The sequence below is a fragment of the Ixodes scapularis genome, unplaced genomic scaffold, assembly GCF_016920785.2.
Source record: "Ixodes scapularis isolate PalLabHiFi unplaced genomic scaffold, ASM1692078v2 PGA_scaffold0__279_contigs__length_252992795, whole genome shotgun sequence".
Lineage (NCBI taxonomy): Eukaryota > Metazoa > Arthropoda > Arachnida > Ixodida > Ixodidae > Ixodes > Ixodes scapularis.
The window spans coordinates 228,669,176-228,677,932 of record NW_024609835.1 but is presented as its reverse complement, the minus strand read 5'-3'; the positions used below and the strand labels follow the sequence as shown (position 1 = coordinate 228,677,932).

Genomic DNA, 8,757 nt, shown 5'->3' with positions numbered 1-8,757 from the left:
GAATTGAATAAGATTTGAAGCATATCGTCTGCCAATGACCCGAAATATGAGTATATATTGGGAGCGAGTTGGTTGTTCGACAACGAAGACAGAAAAGTATCACACTTAAAACAAAGAGACAATTGAAAGAAGTGTCCATCGCCCCTTTGTTCTAAGCGACTTATTATTTCTGTCGTATTTGCCCAAAATGTGCCGAAGTTGCTCTGATGCCACCGGCAAGAGATCCTGTTCCTTGGCCAGAGACAAACTAGAAATGGCCCAGAGTACACGTGGACTTCGCAGGCCCAGTAGACAGATTCATGTCGTTGGTTGTCGTAGACTCCCACAGCCAGTGGATCGAAGCGATTCCACTTATTTGCACGTAAGGTGAAGCCAACACGTCCGCGTTACAGTCCGTGTTCAGCCAGTTCGGAATACCATGTACTATTATTTCGGATAATTGTCCCCTGTTCGTCAGAGCTGAGTTCCAAAGATTCTGCGAGCGGAACAATATTCGACAGCTCTGGTCACCTCCCTATTTCCCCCAGTCAAACGGTCTCGCCGGTCGAGCTGTCCTAGCGGTGAACGAAGGGCTGCAATGGTTGAGCAAGGGCAACATGGTAAATCGGCTAGCGCGATCGCTGCATGAGAATCGTCGCACTCCCGGCAAAGACGATCGTTCCCCATCTCAGCACTTACACGGCTTTAACATATGTTCACGTCTGGACGCCGCCTTGCTTTCATTACCTACACCTTGCAGTCAACCAGAAACTAATCCTTTTCGTCCAGGACAACAAGTGTGGTTCCGAAACGACAATCCTAGTACAAAGTGGAGCTCCGGAATCGTCAAGTCGACAGCAACCCTAATTTGTTGACATTAATTTAACACTACTATGAATGAAAACTATGGTTAATCGTGAGTTACTTCATTTTGGGAATATTAACAAGTTAGTTATTGAAATCCAAATAAATAACCTGCCAATTAGATTTTGCAGCGACACTGCGCGACACAGTTAGCAAGAACAACATCACCGTTTAATTAATCGCTCTTCACTAAGGAAAATGGTGTTTCTTTCGCTTTTTATTATAAAGCACATGCCAACAATGTAATTCCTTATACAACCTTTGATTGCTCTAAATGGTTTGCAACAACTTTTTCAATTAAAAGGATGTAATCTGCTCCAAACGATCTCATTCAGATGATAGCACCTCTCGATTAAGCGAATAATTCATTCAACGAAACATCGAAACACTTACCCATTTCTGGAGAGGGCAGCCAATGTCTCAATCATTCGAAGAGAAGTTTGTCGTTCAATGTCCGTGGCGAGAGACGGGTAGAGGAATGGATATCCGAATAACATGAATACGTCGTCAGCATGGGAAGCGTGCTCTACACTTGAATTACGGAAAGAAGGCTTGGGCCAAAACTCTTGGAAGAATACAGTGGCGCCCTTGTTGTCGAACTCCTTTCCCATGGACTCCATCGGACACCGAAACAAGACATCTGTAAAAATCTCTCTCCAGCCAATATCTTCATCTTGAGATATGTTGTAGAAACCTCCAAAAGATGCAAGCATCCAATCGATCATGTTCGGACTCACATTCTTAAAAAATGAGGGATATTTGCTTTTAAGAGTGGAGGGTATCACTTTCTGCCCCTGGTCAACTACGTCCTTGAATAGGGATTCAAAAAAGTCGCTTCCGTCTAAACGAGTTGTTGAAAGTAAAATCGTTTTGTTTGAAGCATTTACATTTTTAAAGAGAGTATTTATGTCACTGGGTAGGATTTCGTCGTAGTGGCTTGGTGAGAACATTTGTTTTGTGCTCTGTTCTGCAGCTATGATTTCCGCACTTGTCCTCGCTCGTAGACAATACAACGATTCCGCTGTCGTTGCCATCCAACAGTTGGCTTCTTTGGCGATCTTTTGAAAGTTTTCGGCTGCTGAGTCATTTGAATTTTCAGGCAGCAAAGTGAACACTGAGCCACTCATGAGGTACGCTTTAGAAAATAATGTTGACGGAAATGTGGGACTGATCATAAGGAGTCCAGAGATTATAGACCCCGCACTTTGTCCAGCGAGGATAATGTTTTCTCTGTCTCCTCCAAAGCTGCCAATATGATCCCGTACCCAGCGATACGCCGCAATCACATCGTGCATTCCCATGTTTCCAGGCACATCCACTGTCTGAGCATTGAGAAACCCGAACGAACCAACACGGTAGTTGGGTACTACAACGATTAAATTTCCGAACCCCGCAATATAGCGGCCATCGTAGACGTCAATATTGTTTCCTCCAAATACAAAGCCACCTCCATATACCCAAAACATGACTGGTATTTTTTGGATTCTCTGCATGCAATCTGTCGGAACCCAGATGTTCAAGTGAAGGCAATCCTCGGTATTGTTGGCCAGAGCTGAAACATATTTTTCTTGTCCTTTCATGATACGTTGACAGCAGGGTTTTCGCGTGTACGTTGCGTTAAACACACCTTCCCAGCCGTGGTAAATATTGGGCTTTTTGAAACGTCTTGTTCCTCCCGTGTTGTCAGCAAAGGGAATACCCAGAAAAGCCGTGGTGTGGTAAGTATGTCCGGCGCGTTGGAAATTTACTGGAAGACCCATTACTTGTCCAGTGACCAAGGAAACTTGGAAACAGTCTTGAGAACTTCGTTTATGGGCGAGAATATTTACGATGACGTTGGACAGGATCAGGGTGATAATGGTGATCACCATCGCAACCGTGCCACACCTGCATAGAGCGTCCCAACAAACTCAGCATAAGACTAATGTAGATAATTTAGATAATGCGATTACAACTGCACATTCGAATCACGCTATTATAAGTGAGCATTTTACAAATCTATAAGCATACTCAAAAATATTGAGCCCCAAATTTTCCAGAGCAATGCAATACCCCCAAACCTTATCACATTTCATCATGTTCTTCCCAACGACACCTACAAAGGTAAATGAAACAGTTATAAATATTAAAAACACACTGCAGCCGCGTGATCAATGAATTTAATTCTCTTTGACCGTTTGGTACTTTAGCTTTGTGTTGCATGGGGAAACAAACCAGCCGTCAGATATCCCAAAATGATTTTTTTGTGTGTGTGTAAGGTTCGTGGCAATATTATAAGCAGCAAAACAAAATCAGCCTTCTGCTTTATGTTTTATTTCGAACTTTCTGTTCACGTTCCTCTCATTAAAAAGCACGGCGAAAACTCCCATGTACGCCTCCGACCTGTTGCCACCACCGTCTCCTTTTGAAAAATAAAGTTCGTCCGCTATGATTCCCGATTATCAATAGTCGTGCACAAGAACTAAGCGTCTAATGCCAGCTTCAGCCGCGCTATCTTCCGAACGTCGTCCGCAAACAATGCGGCACCGCTCTCTTGGGCTACGATCGAGGTTTCCATACAAACCGCGCTGCATTCGGACACCACTCGCTTTACTCGTGGAATTGTTTTATTTATAATACGTATCAGGCCCGGGTGCGCACGAAGCCTCCTGAAAAGCGTCAAGTGTGGGCCAGTGGTTCGCCGTTCACTCTCAACGTCCACGTCCACAAAGGAATGCAATACTCTGGCTAGTGCCGACGCGTTTACTTCAGCAGACGACATTTCGATGGTGACGTCTGCCATTGCAAACTTTGCACATTGCGTTTGCGCGTTTCTCCATAAAAAAACTTGCCTTCATTATTTCTATATAGCCTAAGACGCATGCATTGCGCGCACGTTATGATTATGGATGCTTGTTTACTGGTAGGGTGGTTCTGGATGAACCGCGCGTGCAACACGCTAGTGTTCTCAAGATTAATGTGCATAATAAAGACAGACTTAAATGCGTTCATGTGTAGATTGTTTTTCCGAGCAAGATTTATTAAGAAGATTTTCACGGGGTTTGGTCCTTTGAGGGTGCGTGTAGAGCCTTTATTTTAGCGCTCTTTTATTTCGAGTGAAAACTTGTGGCAACTAAACTAATCGCGAGGGGAAGAGGTCTATAGTGCCGCTTACGCTTTTTACTGAATGTCGCCTCAAGCTGTGATATTTTGCTCCCGAAGCGCTATCTCTTGTTACGTTATGATAAGCGTTACTAAATTAGCTCAGTTACGGATCTGCTCATAGATGCTGCGTATATGAGCAGTACCTGCTGCTCGCTTCCCATCTGCTGCATTCACACGGGCGTTCTAATGGAAACCGCGAAGAGCATCCGCTCGTTTTCACCATCAAATGCGCGTGAAACTGCACTCAGTCTTTAAGCAACCGCGTTCGCAACTACTTCGCGATTGTGGTTCAACCTCCAGTGTTAATGAGGCTGTCTTTCGACACACCGACGGGGCTGCTATGGTAACTGCCGTGTATTCATTAGAATAGCTATGTTTTAAACAACAAGGTCCACCTGAATGGAACACAGTTTATGAACAAAAACCTAGATGGAGCCTCAAACGAGGGGAGATTGATTGAAGTGTGTGAGGGAGTTTGGTACCCCCCCCCCCCCATCTGTGGAAGTTCTAAAACTGGGGTAATCTAGTAACCCTGGTTATTAACTATCATGCGAATTTGTAAATCTACGAGAAGAACTAAATTTATTTATTTCGGAGCCTGCTGCGCCTGCCGACGGTTTCTTCGGACTAGTTATGTATGATTAGCTATGACTCACCGCCAGCGACGACCTTCAGACTAATTATCACTGTGTGACACACCGTCAGTCGTCGTCTGCAGAAAAAGTATGCTGGACTAAGCATTTCTTTCTACCGGCGGTCACGGGCTGACTAAGTGTACTTGAATAAGTTTAACTTGATGCCAACCCTTTTCCGCAGACAAAGTGGACTGTACTAAGTGTGACTCGCTGCCGACAGTCGTCCGCGGTTTATCTATACTGGACTAAGTATAACTCGCCGACGTCGGTCGCCTGCTGACTAAATACAACTTGCCACCGACAGTCGACTGAGCAAAAAGTATGATTCGCTACGATGGTGGCCCACGGACTAAGTATGGTAGACAAATTATGGTGACCAAATCCTCCTTTGGCCGCCGACAGCCGCGTACTACCGCGGGCGACCGTCGACAAGTCCTACTCAGTCCAGATTTTGGGGCTCATTTCCATATACATTATGTGGCGCCTAGCAAAGACGTATGACTGCAGATCGCGTAGTACGGGGAGCAAATCCTTTTCAGTGCCCTCGTGGGACATCCTGCTGGTAGGGAATAAATGTTCCTAGTTATATAATGTGTATGAATTGTTATCAATAAATATGCTTTCTCTAAGCTCTGTGTAATATGCGCTGCATTCCATTGGCTCTGCGCTTTTTATAATATCTGGGCGTCTCAAACGGCCCTTTTTTGTCACTGTAAAGCGTTAAATTTTCGCATGAAATCCAGCCAATAAACGCATGTTGAGTTACAATACGGTGTCCCTCCCATAGCGACGCTAGCCATAGCAGACCAAATTTATTTTGTAGAAGGAGACGCAGGTGACGAGATAAGTTGCGTTATTGGGCTTTTTCGCGTGCTTTTAGTGGTCGGAAGAGAGCTCGCAAAGGCCACAATTCGAACCAAGTATCTGGGAACGAAGACTAGGGCAAACTAGACACCGTTTTTTTGTTTTGTTTTTTCAAGTATCAGGCTTCACTCACAGCCGCAATACTTGCTATTTAACAAACCACATCCCACGCAGCAAATGATGTTGGGTTAATATTATAAGAGCATTGGAAAAACAAAGGTATAATGATGATATACTTCGGCCAAACAGTTGCGAAAGTTGTCTATGCCATTATATAGAACCTTTAGTGATGGCCCAGCTTATCAACTGAGAAACCAATATTGGATGCGCATTGGCCTAAGCCCTTGGGCTGTTGGTTATATTGTCTTACAAATATTGGAAAAACACTGCAATAAAATGTGCAATATTGGCCTGTCAATTGTACTGCCTTGTGACTTTTGACTGCACATTGGCATAAAATTGGCCATCTTCGCCTGACTATAGCTTTGGCTTGCGAATGATAGATAAATATTGGCATAAAGTGGTCAACGTTGGCCTTCGAGTGTACTTGGCTTGCTAACATTGAATGAACACTAGGCTAACATAGTGTGGGGGGCCGCGAGGCCCTGCCACGTTATTTAAGTGAGGACATAGAACGATACAAGCGAACGACGTGTCTGCCTGTGATTGCGGCTTCAGAGCATTCTCTTGCACGCGCTCCCCGAGGCGCGTGCGCGTGCTGCGCCTCGAGCCATCTCTTTTATTTTCATGAGAAGAATGGATCTGTGGGTGCGTTGCACCCTACAGATATGCCCCCCCTTAGCGAGGACCCCCACGAGCGAATAAAGAAAACGAAAAGAACAACGACAACACACAATTAGGGCGCTAGCTCTGACCATGAGTTTGTCCAATGGACTTGAGCAGACTTCCTGCGAGACTTCGGACTTCCCTCGCGCGTCTCACATGTGATGAGGTTCACGGGTGCGTGCTCGAGATGGGCTGGCTTTAGACGCTCGAGAGCGACGGTGTCTCGTTGTCCATTGATCTGTACAACTAAGTCACTTGGCTTCTTTTCCAGAACCGGGAACGGTCCCATATTGTGTGGTTGGAGCGGTCTCCGTCTGGCTGTTTGGGGCACGAACACATGCGTTACACTGTACAAGTCCTGGGAGACGTAAGGAGTCTTGGCAGATACCGCGCGCGTTGGAACTGGTCGTAGGTCTGCAAAAACCTCCTTCAGCTTTGTGGCGTAGTCTTCTGGCCTCGTGTTTGGAGACGGGTCGACCTCAAAAAAATCCGATGGTAATCGGAGGGTCGTCCCATATACGAGTTCAGAGGTTGCACAGGCTAGGTCCTGCTTCAACGCCGTTCGAACTCCGAGTAAGACGAGTGGAAGCTGTTGTACTTATTCCTTGGAGTTCGCGTGGGCCATGAGCGCGGACTTGAGGTGTCGGTGGAAACGTTCCACCAGGCCGTTAGACTGCGGATGGTATGCAGTTGTCCGAGATCTCGTCATGCCTAGGATTCGGGACAACTGGGTGAACAAGTTGGATTCGAATTGACGCCCTCTGTCGGTGACGATTTCAGAGGGGCATCCGAAGCGCGCCACCCAGGACGAGACGAATGCCTCGGCGACGGTGGCTGCAGTCATGAAGGGCAGTGGTGTAGCTTCCGGCCACCTTGTGAAGCGGTCGATACAGGTCAGGATGTATCGCTGCCCTTGAGATGTCGGAAGGGGCCCGACCAGGTCGATGTGGACCTTGTCGAAACGGGCATCTGGTGGCAGGAAGCTCGTGGATGAAGGCACGGAATGACGGTGAACCTTGGCTCGTTGACATGCCAAGCAGGTCCGCACCCAGTCACGCACGTCGGACTTCAGCCGAGGCCAAACGTAGCGATTGGCCACTAGCTTCTGTGTTGCCTTCACGCCGGGATGCGACAACGAACGAATGGCATCAAAGAGCGGCCTTCGTAGCGCCATCGGAACGAATGGGCGATTCGTTCCTGTGGACGTGTCGCAGACGATGGTGATGCCTCCTGGGAACTCAACATCCTCTAGCTGGAGAGAGTTGTTTGATGTGCGGAGCTGCTGTAGCTCCTGGTCGGATGCCTGATGACGAGCCAGCAACGTGATGTAAAGTTGCGGAGCAGGCGAAGGTACGGCGTCAATTCGGCTCGGTACATCAGCGGGGACGTTTGATTTCCCTTTGATATGCCGGATGTCCGTCGTAAACTCCGACAAGAAGGCCAGCTGGCGGATCTCTCGAGGGGTATAGACAGAGCTTGAGTTGCGGATGGCGTAGGTGAGTGGTTTATGGTCCGTCCAGGTGACGAAGGGGCGACCTTCGACAAAGTGTCGAAAGTGCCGGACGGCCAAGTACGCTGCGAGCAGTTCTCTTCCAAAGACGCTGTAGCGGGTCTGGGCGGGCTTTAACTTCTTGGAAAAGAAAGCTAGGGGCTGCCATTCACCGTCCACCTGTTGTTGTAGGACCGCCCCAACAGCCGTAGCTGAAGCATCTGTCATGATCGAGGTTCTGGCATCGTGTTGTGGATGTCGCAGAAGTACAGCGTCTGCAAGTACAGTCTTTACTTCGCAGAAGGCTTGCTCCGCGTCTTCACTCCAAGGCAGGTTGGTAGTGGCACGTGCAGTCTTTGCTAGTAGAAAATCAAGAGGCTAGAGTAGCCTCGCGCAGTTCGGAATGAACCGGCGGTAAAAATTTACCAGGCCGAGGAACTGGCGAAGCTTTGTGATCGAGCTAGGTCTTGGAAAATCCCTGATCACTTGCACTTTCGACGGCAAAGGTCTGATGCTGTGTCGGTCCAGTCGATGTCCCAGAAACTCGAGTTGTGATCTCCCAAACTCACTTTTTGCGGCGTTGATGATGATGCCGTGGTCTGAGCGTCTTTGGAAAAAGAAGACGGAGGTGGTTGGTGTGCTCCTCCTTTGTCGAGCTAGCGACCAACAAGTCGTCAACGTAGGCAAATACGAAGGGAAGCCCGCGCGTGACAGCGTCGATGAATCTCTCGAATGTTTGAGCCGCATTACTGAGGCCAAAGGGCATGCGGAGAAACTCAAACAGACCAAACGGAGTTGTAATAGCTGTCTTTGGGATGTCTTCGTCAGCGACGGGGATCTGGTGGTACGCGCGGGTAAGGTCAACCTTCGAAAAAATGGTCGCGCCTTGGAGGTTGACAGTAAAGTCCTGAATGTTTGGGAGGGGGTATCTATCGGGCAATGTGCTCTTGTTCAGTGCGCGATAGTGGCCACACGGTCTCCAATCTCCGTTCTTCT

General features: G+C 47.5%; 1 pseudogene; it reads right to left on the bottom strand.

Annotated features, from left to right (window-relative positions):
• Positions 1 to 2,259: 2,259 nt before the first annotated feature.
• Positions 2,260 to 8,757, bottom strand: part of LOC115318856 — a 30,149-nt pseudogene continuing 23,651 nt past the window's right edge.